Raw genomic sequence first — 13,646 nt, 5'->3', positions numbered from 1 at the left:
AGAACATCACATCAGTTACAATGTAGAATCCATGTCATTTATAGTTTATAAAAGACAAAATGTTTACATAAAATCATGACAGTGTTTACATGATATCACCCACTACTAACATTATTTACTGTATCTTTTGGAAAAAAAAAAAAAAAACCCCACTATTTATACAGCAAAAGACTTAAGAATATTTAACAGGAGCAAGTTTCATTTTCCCTGGTTTTACTACAACACTGTTCAACAAACGCAGCAAACCTTCACCATCTTATCCTGAAGGGTCACCTCTTCACCCTCACATGGAAGAAGTAATCTGATTGGCATGGTGGTATGTTTGAAGCAGGTCCGTTATGTAGCGCTGGAACCCAGTCACGATGTTTCATCCATTTCATAGGCTGGTTTGCTGCAATAATGCCAAATAATTAGCAACTCCATAAATAGAAGGTAGTTCTGCAAAATCACTCAGTAGGATGTTTGTACTAATTTGCTATGACCTCAAAGCGCATCGAAAATAAAACTAATAGGCTATAAAGAGTGATATGAACATATTTAGAACTTACCGGAATGAAAATGTCTGGAGCACCAACAGATATTTGGAGATGGAAGAGAACTGGATATCAGCTCGTCTCACAGCTGCTATCCAGGCTAGACGCCTTCGTTTGGTAACATCGATACACGAGCTGCCTCATGTTGCTTCCAGGTTGGGAAAGAATGAAAAGATAAACCCTTTTCAAGCTTATTCTCTTGCCGGTCGTGCGATCGAACATTGCAGCCGACCGCACAGCAAATACGAACCATGGCTGTTGTGTGTGCCTTCGCTCCCTTTTCACTTGCTAGACCCCGAAAATGGCGGATCGGGCCAAAATCCTTTCCACGCCCACCCCTGTGACATCACGCTCCAAAGCCCTATGGGGAACCTGGCTGAGAGTCTGACGGAGGTCAAGTGGGTGGAACGACACTTGGCTCCAGACAGGCCTCCCTCATGCATGAGTAACACAAAGAACTTTGCCTACTTCGTGTCTTGCTTGCTGTGTAATTACATTGCCTTCAACGTTCCAGCGAATAGGTTCAAGCTACAAACCTATCAACTAGACAAAGAGGAGTCAGACATTACCAGTGACATTAAAAAACCACAAAGAAACTCACAGCACAAGGTACAGCCCAACAATGGACAGAGGAAAACAGAGGGCTTAAATACACAAGGGAGTAACAGGGAATGAGACATGAACAGGAGAGCACAGCTGAGCATAATCAGATATAACAAGACTGGGAAGTAAAACTGAAAAAAACAAACAAATATAACCCAGCTGGAGAAACGGGTTAAAATAAGCTTTGTAAGTGATTTGTTTTGTTTCAGAATCATTCTTTATATATTTGATTTTACTAGAATAGAATAGAAGAATTTAATGATCCTTTAATTGTACCACAAGGAGAAATTGTTGTCACAAGAAGTGAGAATGTGAAACAATGTGTTTTAGTTTCGCACTTCCTGCTCTGAGTAGAAGGAACTTTTATTTTGAAGGACCACCAGAAGTTGTGCATTAAAATTGGGTGTCATTACCAGAAACTCAAAAACTGTGTCCCAATTCTGGGGGGTCCCAAATTCATAGGCTGAGGATCCAGCCTTTGTGGTCTACCAGGTCCTCAGGAGGCCGGTAGCCTTCAGATCAGTGGCGGAGCGAGGGGGTGGCTTACTGGCCTTAAGCCCGGGTTGTGTTTTCAGAAGCCCGGGGTCTTTTGGGGTGTAATTTTTTCATAGTTAGATGCCTGGCTGACAAGGGAGCGGCCGAAGAGTGAACTGTCAAAAGTAAGTACTGAATATTATGTCACTTATTTATGTACGATTGTTTAATAACGAAGAACATTAAAACATTACTGTTGGCCACATGTCGGCAAAGTTATGTGACATTAGTGATGTTTGTACTTTCAGCGGTAACTTGGTCTTAAAGCCTCTACTTCTAAATATATATATAGTCGACCTTAATCTTACAGAGAATGTGATGATTTTATGGATAATTAAAGTCAGTCATATATCCACAAACACAACAAGCTGAAAGTCAGTGAATGCTGCTCGGTTTGCAGTCCTGAATATGACGGCACAAGCAGGATTCACTGCACTGTTAATGTTAGCTATGTTATACTGCTGCCTCTGTTCGGTGGTGTCGAGCCAAACGGACTTTAACGTGTGTTTGAACGAGCTGACGGTTCACTCGTTAAGCTGAAAGAAAGATGCTTTAATCACAGGAGTCACACATGTGTCCACTGGACCATCTGGAACTCTTCTTGTTTAGCACTCGTAATAACACAAACACTAAATCCTCCTTCTCTTGTGCTGTTTTGTAGCAGTGTATACACCTGAGACTGTCACCTGTCTGTCTGTCCTGCACTCTCTCTGTTTCTTTCTCTCTGATTGTGTAATAAAAGTATGAACATGTATTTATAAGTTACACTTGTGTTTGAATCCTGCAGCTTATCACACATTTGATTTCCATGTGTGACAACTGCAAGTGTCCAGAGTGAGGACAGACTGTTCCCTGTTTGTGAAGGACTGCTAGGAAAGTTTAACATAACTAATTGTCTGTCCTGAATCAGTCTTATTAGGTAATGTTCAAATAATGTTATCATCCCAGTGTTTTCAGTGTGGGAGAAAGTACTCAGGGCCTTCAAGTTAAACACTATGAAAGGCAGCAACAAGTTTAATATTCAGAAACCTAAAGTATGTATCAGCAGCAGAATGGAGCTAAAAATAAATGTTTGTTTCAGTTCTATGAAGCTTTGAGTATTTTGGATTAGTAGCACTGCTGTGTTTGTTGCTTCATATTGCTGTAATTGTTTATATGCTTTATATATTCTGAGGTAAGTTGATCTATAGTGTTACATCATATTCTATAAGGATGTTATGTGTTTGTAGACTTTCTGCCCAGTTTGACCCATTTAGTAGAAGTCAGCCTGTTTAAGGCTCTGATATCTATTCTGTATGACTTAAAGCAGTTATGACATGCTCTGATTTTCTCACCCAATAAAGGAATATTTAATATATCAGTCTACTCTTCATTGTATCAGAAACAGTTTTCACAGCTCGTACATTTTCCTTGTTACACATATATGTAAGCATTGAGCCAAATGTAATAATGCTAACATATTAAACGAACAATATTTGTCTCTTATGTATAATACATCTATATATACACTGTCAGAGATACTTGTCTTTGAGTGAAGATTTAAGGTGATAGGAAATATAAATAACTGCAACTTTAATCTTTGACCCAGAGTTCAAGCTCACTGCTGTAACATATATGTATATATATATATATATATATATATATATATATATATATATATACATATATATATATATATATATACTGGCTACGGATACCAACTACGGAATGGAGCAGTTGTCAGCCACCTCCTGTACATGGATGACATCAAGCTGTATGCCAAGAGTGAACGAGACATCGATTCACTGATCCACACTACCAGGCTATACAGCAATGACATTGGAATGTCGTTCGGACTGGAGAAGTGTAGTCGGATGGTAACAAAGAGAGGGAAGGTAGTCAGAACTGAGGGGATTGAACTACCAGAAGGGAACATTGCAGACATAGAGGAGAGTTACAAGTACCTGGGGATCCCGCAGGAGAATGGGAACCATGAAGAGGCCGCTAGAAAAGCTGCAACCACCAAGTACCTGCAGAGGGTCAGGCAAGTCCTGAGGAGTCAGCTGAACGGTAAGAACAAGATCTGGGCCATCAACACCTACGCCCTGCCCGTGATCAGGTACCCTGCTGGGGTAATAGGCTGGCCAAAGGAGGAGATAGAAGCCACTGACATAAAGACAAGAAAGCTCCTTACCATGCATGGAGGGTTTCACCCCAAGTCCAGCTAAGCGGAATGAAGGGGGCCGGGGACTGGTGAGTGTCAGCACCACAGTCCAGGATGAGACAACGAACATCCAAGAATACATTGGGAAGATGGCCCCAACTGACCGAGTGCTCAGTGAATACCTCAGGCAGCAGAAACCCAAGAAACAGGAGGGAGACGAGGAACCATCATGGGAGGACAGGCCCCTGCACGGTATGTACTACCAGCAAATAGAGGAGGTGGCTGATATCCAGAAATCCTACCAGTGGCTGGACAAAGCTGGACTGAAAGACAGCACAGAGGCACTAATCATGGCAGCACAAGAACAAGCTCTGAGTACAAGATCCATAGAGGCTGGGGTCTATCACACCAGGCAAGACCCCAGGTGCAGGCTGTGTAAAGATGCCCCAGAGACAATCCAGCACATAACAGCAGGGTGCAAGATGCTAGCAGGCAAGGCATACATGGAACGCCATAACCAAGTGGCCGGCATAGTGTACAGGAACATCTGTGCCGAGTATAACCTGGAAGTCCCGAGGTCAAAATGGGAGATGCCCCCAAGAGTGATGGAGAATGAGCGGGCTAAGATCCTGTGGGACTTCCAGATAGAGACGGACAAAATGGTGGTGGCTAACCAACCGGACATAGTGGTGGCAGACAGACGGAAGAAGACGGCCGTACTGATCGATGTAGCGGTTCCGAATGACAGCAATATCAGGAAGAAGGAACACGAGAAGCTGGAGAAATACCAAGGGTTCAGAGAAGAGCTCGAGAGGATGTGGAGGGTGAAGGTAATGGTGGTCCCCGTGGTAATCGGAGCACTAGGTGCGGTAACTCCCAAGCTAGGCGAGTGGCTCCAGCAGATCCCGGGAACAACATCGGACATCTCTGTCCAGAAGAGCGCAGTCCTGGGAACAGCTAAGATACTGCGCAGGACCCTCAAGCTCCCAGGCCTCTGGTAGAGGACCCGAGCTTGAAGGATAAACCGCCCGTAGGGGCGTGCTGGGTGTTCATATATATATATATATATATTACCATAATAATCTGACAATACATATAATATTGGCCATATTATATTTACATTACCACAGTGAGATGATTTTAGCCTCATGAACAACGTTAGCTAACTGTTATTTACTAACTAATCTTAAATGACTGTTCAGTACAGAAATGAAGCCCAACTATCATGTTTTACAGTCCTGTGGTCTCAACTAATCAAAGTGATGTCATGACAGAAATGAATGACCAACAAAACATTTTTTCTCCTTCATTTCTGTCAAACAATGCTGTATGACATGTTTCTCGCGGTTAGTATCATGGTTGCTAGGCAACCTGAACAGCGCGATGAAGGCTAGACTGTCTCATTTCACAAGCCTCTCACTTCCGCACTTCTCGTACCTATAGTACACACCGTCCATGGTATGCGTAGTGCGCGTGCTTCAAGCGTGCAGACCCTGAATTGGGACACAGCCACTGAGTACAGACCGACTGATAAAGGGAGAGGCAGGAAGAGGCGGAGCAGAGACGAGAAGTTCAGCGTCATTTTGCAGAAGTGAAAGTGTGAGAGAGCAGCAGCAGAGCTGCAGTCGAGTCCTGTTTGTCTCTAAAAGAAGATTCACTGGAGTCCATCAGGTTTCTCTCAGCAACAGTGGTGAGTGCAGCTGATCACACTTCCTGTTTCTACATAAATCTTCACTCTGTTCACTTCATGCTGACTCATCACAGTCACACTGGATCCATAGAAATCTGCTCATGTAAGCACAGATCCACTGTAGGAACATCGAGCTGCTGCTTCAGTCTCACTGTGGCTCTGCTCAGGACTGTGGACTCAGTCTGTGCTCTGGACTTCAGACTGACTCCACACTTCCTGGTTATTCATCACTTCCTGTTCTGATGACTGTTTTTTCATCAGTTCCTGTTCCTATTAGATTGATTCTGGATCTGATTGATCATAAGGATTACAGACGTGAAAACACCTACATATATATATATATGTATATTAGTGCTGTCAAAATTATCGTGTTAATTGTTAAGATCAATGCGAAATGTTTAACGCGTTAAAAAAATGTAATGCTGATTTTTTTTTTTTATCAATTTCCTGTAATCTAAGACCTTTAAACGCATGAGCACCTCTGGAGGGGGGGGGCAACAGTGTGCTATGCTGGTGTTTGGCCTGACAGAAATGATTAGAAGAAGAAGAAGTGACACCATGCTACTATCTAGCTAACACTAGCTAACACTAGCTAACACACGCAAGCATGGACGAGGGTGGACTTTTGGGTGGAAAGTTTCTCTTTAAGAAGTTGCCTGATGGCTTGTTGGACAAAACGAGAGTAAGATGCACAATTTGCAAAGCTGAATTCAAGTACCACAGAAGCAGTTCATCACTGGCGTATCACCTGAGAGCAAAACACCCAACTGAATCCACCTCTACGGGACCAGTCTACGCTTCAGGAGTATGGTGCTCGTGGACGAATAACAAAAAACTGTGAGAGAAAAATTAACCAATTCTTTGGTTGTTTGGATAGCTAAAAACTGCCGACCAGTTAGCATAGTAGAAGATGATGGACTGAGAGAAGTCATTCGCACTGCATCAGGAGATGAGTGTTACAATCTGCCCTCGAGAGGAACCATTGTGTCGAGACTGCACAATTTGGGGACCAGAGGGCTCAGCAGTGCAGCAAGCTTGTGCAAGTAAGGAACGTCGCTCTCACCGGAGACCACTGGACTTCGGTGAACAACGATAATTACTTGGGGGTCATGGCGCATTTTATTGATAACGACTGGACTATGCAATTGTTTGCACTAACAGTGAGTAAAACTGAAGAGAGACACTATGCTGAGGCGTGTGCTGACCATTTTCTGAATGTTGCAAATGAATGGGAAATCAAGGACAAGGTAACCACGCTTGGCACCGACAGTGCTCGTAACATGGTTGCAGCCGCCAGCCTACTTCCATTTGAACACATGCCCTGCATGGCCCACATTCTGCAGAGTGCGATCACAGTTTCTCTTAATGACAGCGCATTTGAAAGTACTCTGGCCAAATGTCGCAAGATTGTTGGACATTTTAAGCATAGTCCAGCAAACGCTCAGGAATTAAAGGCACAGCAAGCTGCACATGGACATCAAACAGAACCGCTTGATCAGGACGTTCCAACAAGATGGAACTCCACCCTAGAGATGATCAAGCGGATCCAGAGAAACAAATCTGTGCTCACCACCATCCTGACTCAACAAAACAGCAAGGTGACCATGTTGACTGACCAGGAGCTTGACAGACTGCAGAAGCTGGAGGAACTACTTGAACCTTGCAGGTAAATCATTCTGTTTCTCATGATTGTGTGTCTATCTTTGTGTTCTAGCTTTGTTTTCAAGTATGTTCTCCACCTCCACCTCTCTGTGTATTTTCATATGTGGTATTTATGTTTGTCTCTGTGTGATTAATAGAAAAATACAGACTTGATCTTTCTATTACAGATATGTTACCGAACTGCTGGGGGGAGAGCGCTATGTCTCCTGTTCCATGGTGCTGCCAGCCTTGCGTCATTTGTTCTGGGTCATGGAGCCCTTGGATGATGACCCAGTCTACGTTGTGAAGTTTAAGATGGTTTTTACCACAGACCTAGCTCAGCGGAGGGCCAGCAGCAATCTCACATGGCTGAAGATCGCGACTGCCCTTGATCCAAGGTTTAAAGACCTTAAATGCCTTTCCAAAGATGAAAGAAGAGAGGTGTGGGCATCAGTACATGACCTTCTGATGGCAGAGATGGATGCACACCAACCATCTGCTCAGACAACAGAGGAACCCTCACCAAAGAAGAGCAAGATGTCCATCTCCTTGCTGGGTTCTCCTGATTCAGATACAGAGGAAGAGGAAGATGCTATAGACTGCTGTCTGAATCTGTACAAAGCAGAGCCCAAAGCGGGCGCAGGGGAGTGTCCACTACAGTGGTGGTTAAAGAGAGAAGGAGCGCATGCCAGGCTGGCACCTATTGCACGTAAGTACCTGTCAACCCCTGCAACCACAGTGCCTTGTGAGAGATTATTCTCACTCTCAGGTCACATCATTCAAAAGAAGCGTGCGTCTTTGTCATCAGACAATGTAAACAGAATAGTCTGCCTCAGTAACTGGCTGAGTGCAAAGAAGGACTGAGCCAGATTGCTCCTTTAAAGTGAAAAATGTTCAACATTCCAGGTTTTCAGCTGTGTCTTTTTGTGTTTTAAATACTGAGTTTTGTGCACCCTTTATTGTTATGATATTCACTTTAACCTGTAGGCCTGGGTTCGGTCACTGTTGATGGCCTTAAAGGTGTTTTGTAAGTTTTCACTGTGTTAAAGATTGATGAAAACTATTAAAATTCTCTTTGAATTTCAGCATACATTCTTTGTGTTTATTCTGCATTTAATTCATTGTGTTGCATAAATGTCTGTTACAATCTTAAAATATAAAGTTGAAAAAATGTAATTGGAGCCAGGCTATATATATATATATATATATATATATATATATATATATATCTATAAAGCCTTTGATACTGTAAACCAGCAGATTTTGGTCAGTACTTCAAAAAGTCATTCAAACATTTTACAAAGAGAGATTATCTGACTTAGTGTATCCTGTAAGAGTCACAGATGTTCCTGAATCATTCAGAAAACAGTCGATGCTGCACTTTATAACTTTGTGTGGAAACATGAATCTCATTATTTAAACAGATGTGTTTGAATCATCCTGATAATCGAGGCTTTAAATATGTCAGAGTTCACACATCAGCTGTGATGTTCAAGCTGAACTGGATCAAACATGTCATCAGACACAAACATAGATGATGGTGTTTAATCCCAAAGCTTATTTAAACAAACTGGAGGACAGAATTCCTCCTTAAATGTGATTTTGATCAACAAAATTCACTGATCTCATTTTCACACACAGGCTTTATCATGGTGGCTTCTTCTCTACTAACATAAATCTTTGATCTGGACAAACAAATATATGAAATATAAAAATAAATCAATGTTTTCTGAGGATCCAGAATAATTGAATGATGTATCCCAGCGAGTGACTGGAAAAGTTCATCTTCTTCCATATCCTGAGTTTGTGAGGAGCTGTGATGTTCCAGTATCTGTGAGAGAAAACAGTTTTTAATGACGCACAAATGAACCAAATATACAGACACCACTGAATAAACATGTTCTCATAAATGCCATTAATATACTGGATCAACAGTTAATAACACATTTCTGAGGTTTATGATTCATTGTCCTCCTCACTGTCACTTCTGTTGGAACAGTCACTGTTTAATATTAATGGCTCGTTGATCTGGACTTACAATAAGAAGTATTTAGTCACCAACAAGGTCGAAGTTTACTTCACAGTAATTGATGGAAAATATCCAACAAACTGATTTATTCAAGTATAAAATGATCTGGATGAATCTTGGACCTTCTGTAAAACAGTCAGAGAAACAATTTCACATCTTTTTAACGACTGTATTTATCTTCATCCCCAAAGTTATTCTGTTCATCTGGACGCTGCACTGTACAGCAGACACTACGATGTTCAGTTTGTGTTTGGGATGAACCAGTTTGTGTCTGCGTGTGTTGCTGGGTCTCCACCAGTTACTCTGAGAACTGAAGAAGCTTCTCGGATGAAACGTCTTCAAGAAACTTAAAGAAGTCCAGACGCTTTTCTTTCCGAGCTCCTCAGACTACTGACGCTTGTTTCTCTCTTTTTAAAAATGAAATTTAAAGTGAATTTTGAATCAAATGTTTCTTTTCTTTCGCCCTCAGAGTGCAGACATGTCTGCTGCCAGCAATCTGCGATCTGAAGATCAGTTTCTGTGCTCCATCTGTCTGGATGTGTTCACTGATCCAGTCACTACACCATGTGGACACAACTTCTGCAAAACCTGCATCACTCAGCACTGGGACACTAATGGCAGAAAGAAGTGTCCTATGTGTAACAGAGTGTTCAAGAGACGACCTGAACTAGACATCAACACTTTGTTCTCTGAGATGGTTGCTCAGTTCAGACGTGAAGCTCAGCAGAAAGCCAGCAGCAGCAGCTCAGAGCAACAAGCTGCCAAACCAGGAGAAGTTCCCTGTGACATCTGCACTGGAACCAGACTGAAGGCCCTGAAGTCCTGCCTGGTGTGTCAGACCTCCTACTGTCAGACTCACCTGGAGCCTCATCTGACAGTGATACGTCTGAAAAGACATCAGCTGATTGATGCTGTGGAGAACCTGGAAGGCAGGATGTGCACGAAGCACGATAAACCTCTAGAGCTGTTCTGTAAGACCGACCAGACATGTGTCTGTGTGCTCTGCTCTGTTTTAGACCACAAGAACCACGAGTTTGTTCCTCTGAGAGAAGAATATGAAGGAAAGAAGGCAGAGCTGGAGAAGACAGAGGCTGAGATTCAGCAGATGATCCAGAAGAGACGACTGAAGATTCAGGAGATCACAGAGTCGGTGAAAATGAGTAAAGATGCTGCAGACAGACAGAAAGCAGAAGGTGTTCAGGTCTTCACTGCTCTGATGGAGTCTGTTGAGAGATGCCTGAAGGAGCTCATGAAGGAGATTGAAGACAAACAGGAAACTACAGAGAAACAGGCTGAAAGTCTCATCAAAGATCTGGAACAGGAAATCTCTGAGCTGATGGAGAGAAGCTCTGAGGTGGAGCAGCTCTCACGCTCTGAAGACCACCTCCACCTCCTCCAAAGCTTCTCCTCCCTGAAAGCTGCTCCACCCACCAAGGACTGGACAGAGGTCAGAGTTCATCCACCATCATATGAGGGGACTGTGGGGAGAGCTGTGGCTCAGCTGGAGGAGACAATCAGGAAACTCATGAAGAAGAAGCTGCTTGAGGCTGAGCTGCAGAGGGTGCAGCAGTATGAGGTGGATGTGACTCTTAATCCTGATACAGCTCATCCTAATCTCATCCTGTCTGATGATGGAAAACAAGTTTACTGTGGTGATGCGGAGAAGAAACTTCCAGACAACCCAGAGAGATTTTCTCTGTGTCCTTGTGTTTTAGGAGAGCAGAGTTTCTCTTCAGGCAGATTTTACTTTGAGGTTCAGGTTAAAGGAAAGACTGAGTGGGATTTAGGAGTGGCCACAGAGTCGATCAACAGGAAGGGGAAAAATCGCAGTGAGTCCTCAGGATGGTTTCTGGACTGTAGTGCTGAGAAATGGAAATAAGTACAAAGCTGCTGCTTCCCCTTCAGTCCGTCTCCGTCTTCATCCTGGTCCTGAGAAGGTGGGGGTGTTTGTGGATTATGAGGAGGGTCTGGTCTCCTTTTATGATGTAGGTGCTGCAGCTCTGATCTACTCCTTTACTGGCTGCTCCTTCACTCACAAACTCCACCCATTGTTCGGTCCATGTCCTAATTATGGAGGTAAAAACTCTGCACCTCTGATCATCTGTCCTGTCAATCAAACTAAGTCGATCAACGACTGATTTTATTGGATGAATGATTGATTTTTCTTGAAGAGAACAAATGAACATATTGAGTGTAAATCCTCTACAGTCTCCATGTTTCTATAGAATCTGATCATCAGGACTCTGATTCACACTTTGATTCTCATGGAGTTTGATTTGAACAGAAGAAAAGTTGAATCAGGAAATGTTCCCACTGATGGAGACTCGAGCTGAAGAGCAAATATCAGAGAATAAATGTCCAAAAGCTTCATTTACAATAAAGTTTGTTCAATGCTTTGAGTGAATCCAGACTCATGTGTGGCTGTTATACGGAGCATCAGAGTCCAGCTGAGTTATGTTGGATACAAACTGCTTATTTTGGCTCTGTGAGGATTTTTGTTGACTGAAAACTGATAAGACGGATAATATTCAAAGAACTCTGTAGAGATTCATGCATCCATGTTCTCCACCTGCAGGTGTGGAGGAGAAAGGTGGAGCACAGACTGCTGCATCCTTCCAGTCACATCATTTTGATGATTGTATTTCCATGTTGTGATGATTTGGGTTAAAGAGAAACAGAGTTGAACGGCTGCAGTCACAGCATGAATAAGATGCTGAAGCTGAGCTGTCAGTGAACATGTTTCACTGTGATTTGATTTGAAGAATATAAAGTGTGTGTGGCTGCTGACAGCTGCAGTCTCTGTTAGTCTGCATGTTCAACACACACACAACTTGAGGCTGAGAGCAGCAGGCTCAGGTTCAAGTCTGACGCGCGGCCCTTCAGACAAAGCTGAAAAAGGCCAATATATTATATTATTATATTTTAAATATAAAATTTAAAACAAACATCAGAATGAACAATGAGCTGCTGTTAAGAACTCCCCCTGCCCGACATCCATGACGCCCCGATTGTTTTACAGATAGAACCAAAGTCGAACTGAGAAGGCCAGAACTGATGGTTGTTGAATGACCTTTATTATTCCTTGCCATGTATCAGACAACAAACCAATGTAAGAGCAAGACAAACAAATAAAACAATTACCATGTTATTCATGTAACACCATTTTAACCGCTCATTATGCTGGTCTAACCGTTTTCTATTAAACTATACAATACATATTATGCATTTCCGATTGCTCAAATTAAATCATGTACATTACAAACCTTGTTCCCCTGTCGACTGTAGCTAAAACCATTCGTTTTTATACAATTAAACCATGGTCGTGTCCAAATTCATGGGCTGCATCCTCCTGAGGCTGCATTTGTAGACCGATTACGTCACAGCGACGCGCCGAAGGCTGTCCAAATTCGTAGACTCCTCCGAATGCAGCCGACAAATGCGTCCTCCTTTTCCCCGAATTTGAAGGATGGGTCGGGTGTGTCCTTCGTGGCCCACCATATCCCAGAATTCATAGCACGGCCCAGCCAAACTCCAGTTTCCGGCAATGGCGGCCGCTACTAAGTTTTAAAATTACTTTTATTAATCTTTCTGGGTCACAAAATAAACTTTTTGTCACGGTCCTGGGTCGGATTGACCCAGCATTTGAGTTCCTTATGTTTTGGTTTTGAATGATTGTTCTTTATGTATCTCTGGTGCATTGTTGATTTTTATTATGGATCTGTGTTTCAGTTATTCTGGTATGTTTCTGCATTATGACTAAGGTTCGGGTTGTATTTTGTTATTATTGCCGGTGTAGTTCAGCGTCAAGTCTGCTGCTCTCTGTCTAGTCTGTGTCTTAGTTAAGTGTGTTCTGTTTCCTGTTTTATTTTGAAGGTTCATGTTCCTGTCTGATGTCAGTGTTCCAGCTTTGCTCTCCCTGTCTCGTTAGGTCTTATTCCTCCCAGCTGTGTTCCCCTTCTGTCTCTAATTCCTTAATGACTCCCTCTGTGTATTTAAGCCCTGTGTTTTCCTGTGCTCACTGTCGTGTCGTTAATGTCTGTTCACCCTCACGTTATCTGTGTGTTCTGTCTGCTTGCTTAGTTTATTTCTGTATCCTCAGTTTAGTTTAGTTTCGGCTTCTCCAGCAATACAGCTGTGTATTCTGAGTTCACGTCTGCCTCCGAGTCTCGCATTTGGATCCTCCCCTCCATCCGCCTGCACACAGACCCTTGACACTTTTAACATATTTTCAGGCGAGAATGTAGCTGTGTAAACTTCAAATATCTGCTCGGTTTATCAAGGTATTGCATATTTGCAAAAGTGCTTCGACGTTTTCGGAGACGTCTGTTACCCACCAGCTTGATAGCTAACCGAGAGCTCGAGGGTCACTGAAGCCGCCGAGAACGGCACAACTCCCGGCACATCATTTTCAGTTCACTGTGGACTTTCGCTACTCAGGTTAAACGTAATATATAAGTCACTTAGACAACCTAA

The 13,646-nt window shown here is 42.8% G+C and overlaps 1 pseudogene; it reads left to right on the top strand.

The window, feature by feature from the left end:
- Window positions 1-5,405: 5,405 nt before the first annotated feature.
- LOC134622638 (E3 ubiquitin-protein ligase TRIM39-like) lies at window positions 5,406-11,311 on the top strand (annotated as a pseudogene).
- The last annotated feature ends 2,335 nt before the right edge of the window (window positions 11,312-13,646 follow it).

This window comes from Pelmatolapia mariae, unplaced genomic scaffold, assembly GCF_036321145.2.
Source record: "Pelmatolapia mariae isolate MD_Pm_ZW unplaced genomic scaffold, Pm_UMD_F_2 NODE_ptg000105l+_length_80395_cov_1, whole genome shotgun sequence".
NCBI lineage: Eukaryota > Metazoa > Chordata > Actinopteri > Cichliformes > Cichlidae > Pelmatolapia > Pelmatolapia mariae.
This window is presented reverse-complemented; position numbering and strand designations above follow the sequence as displayed.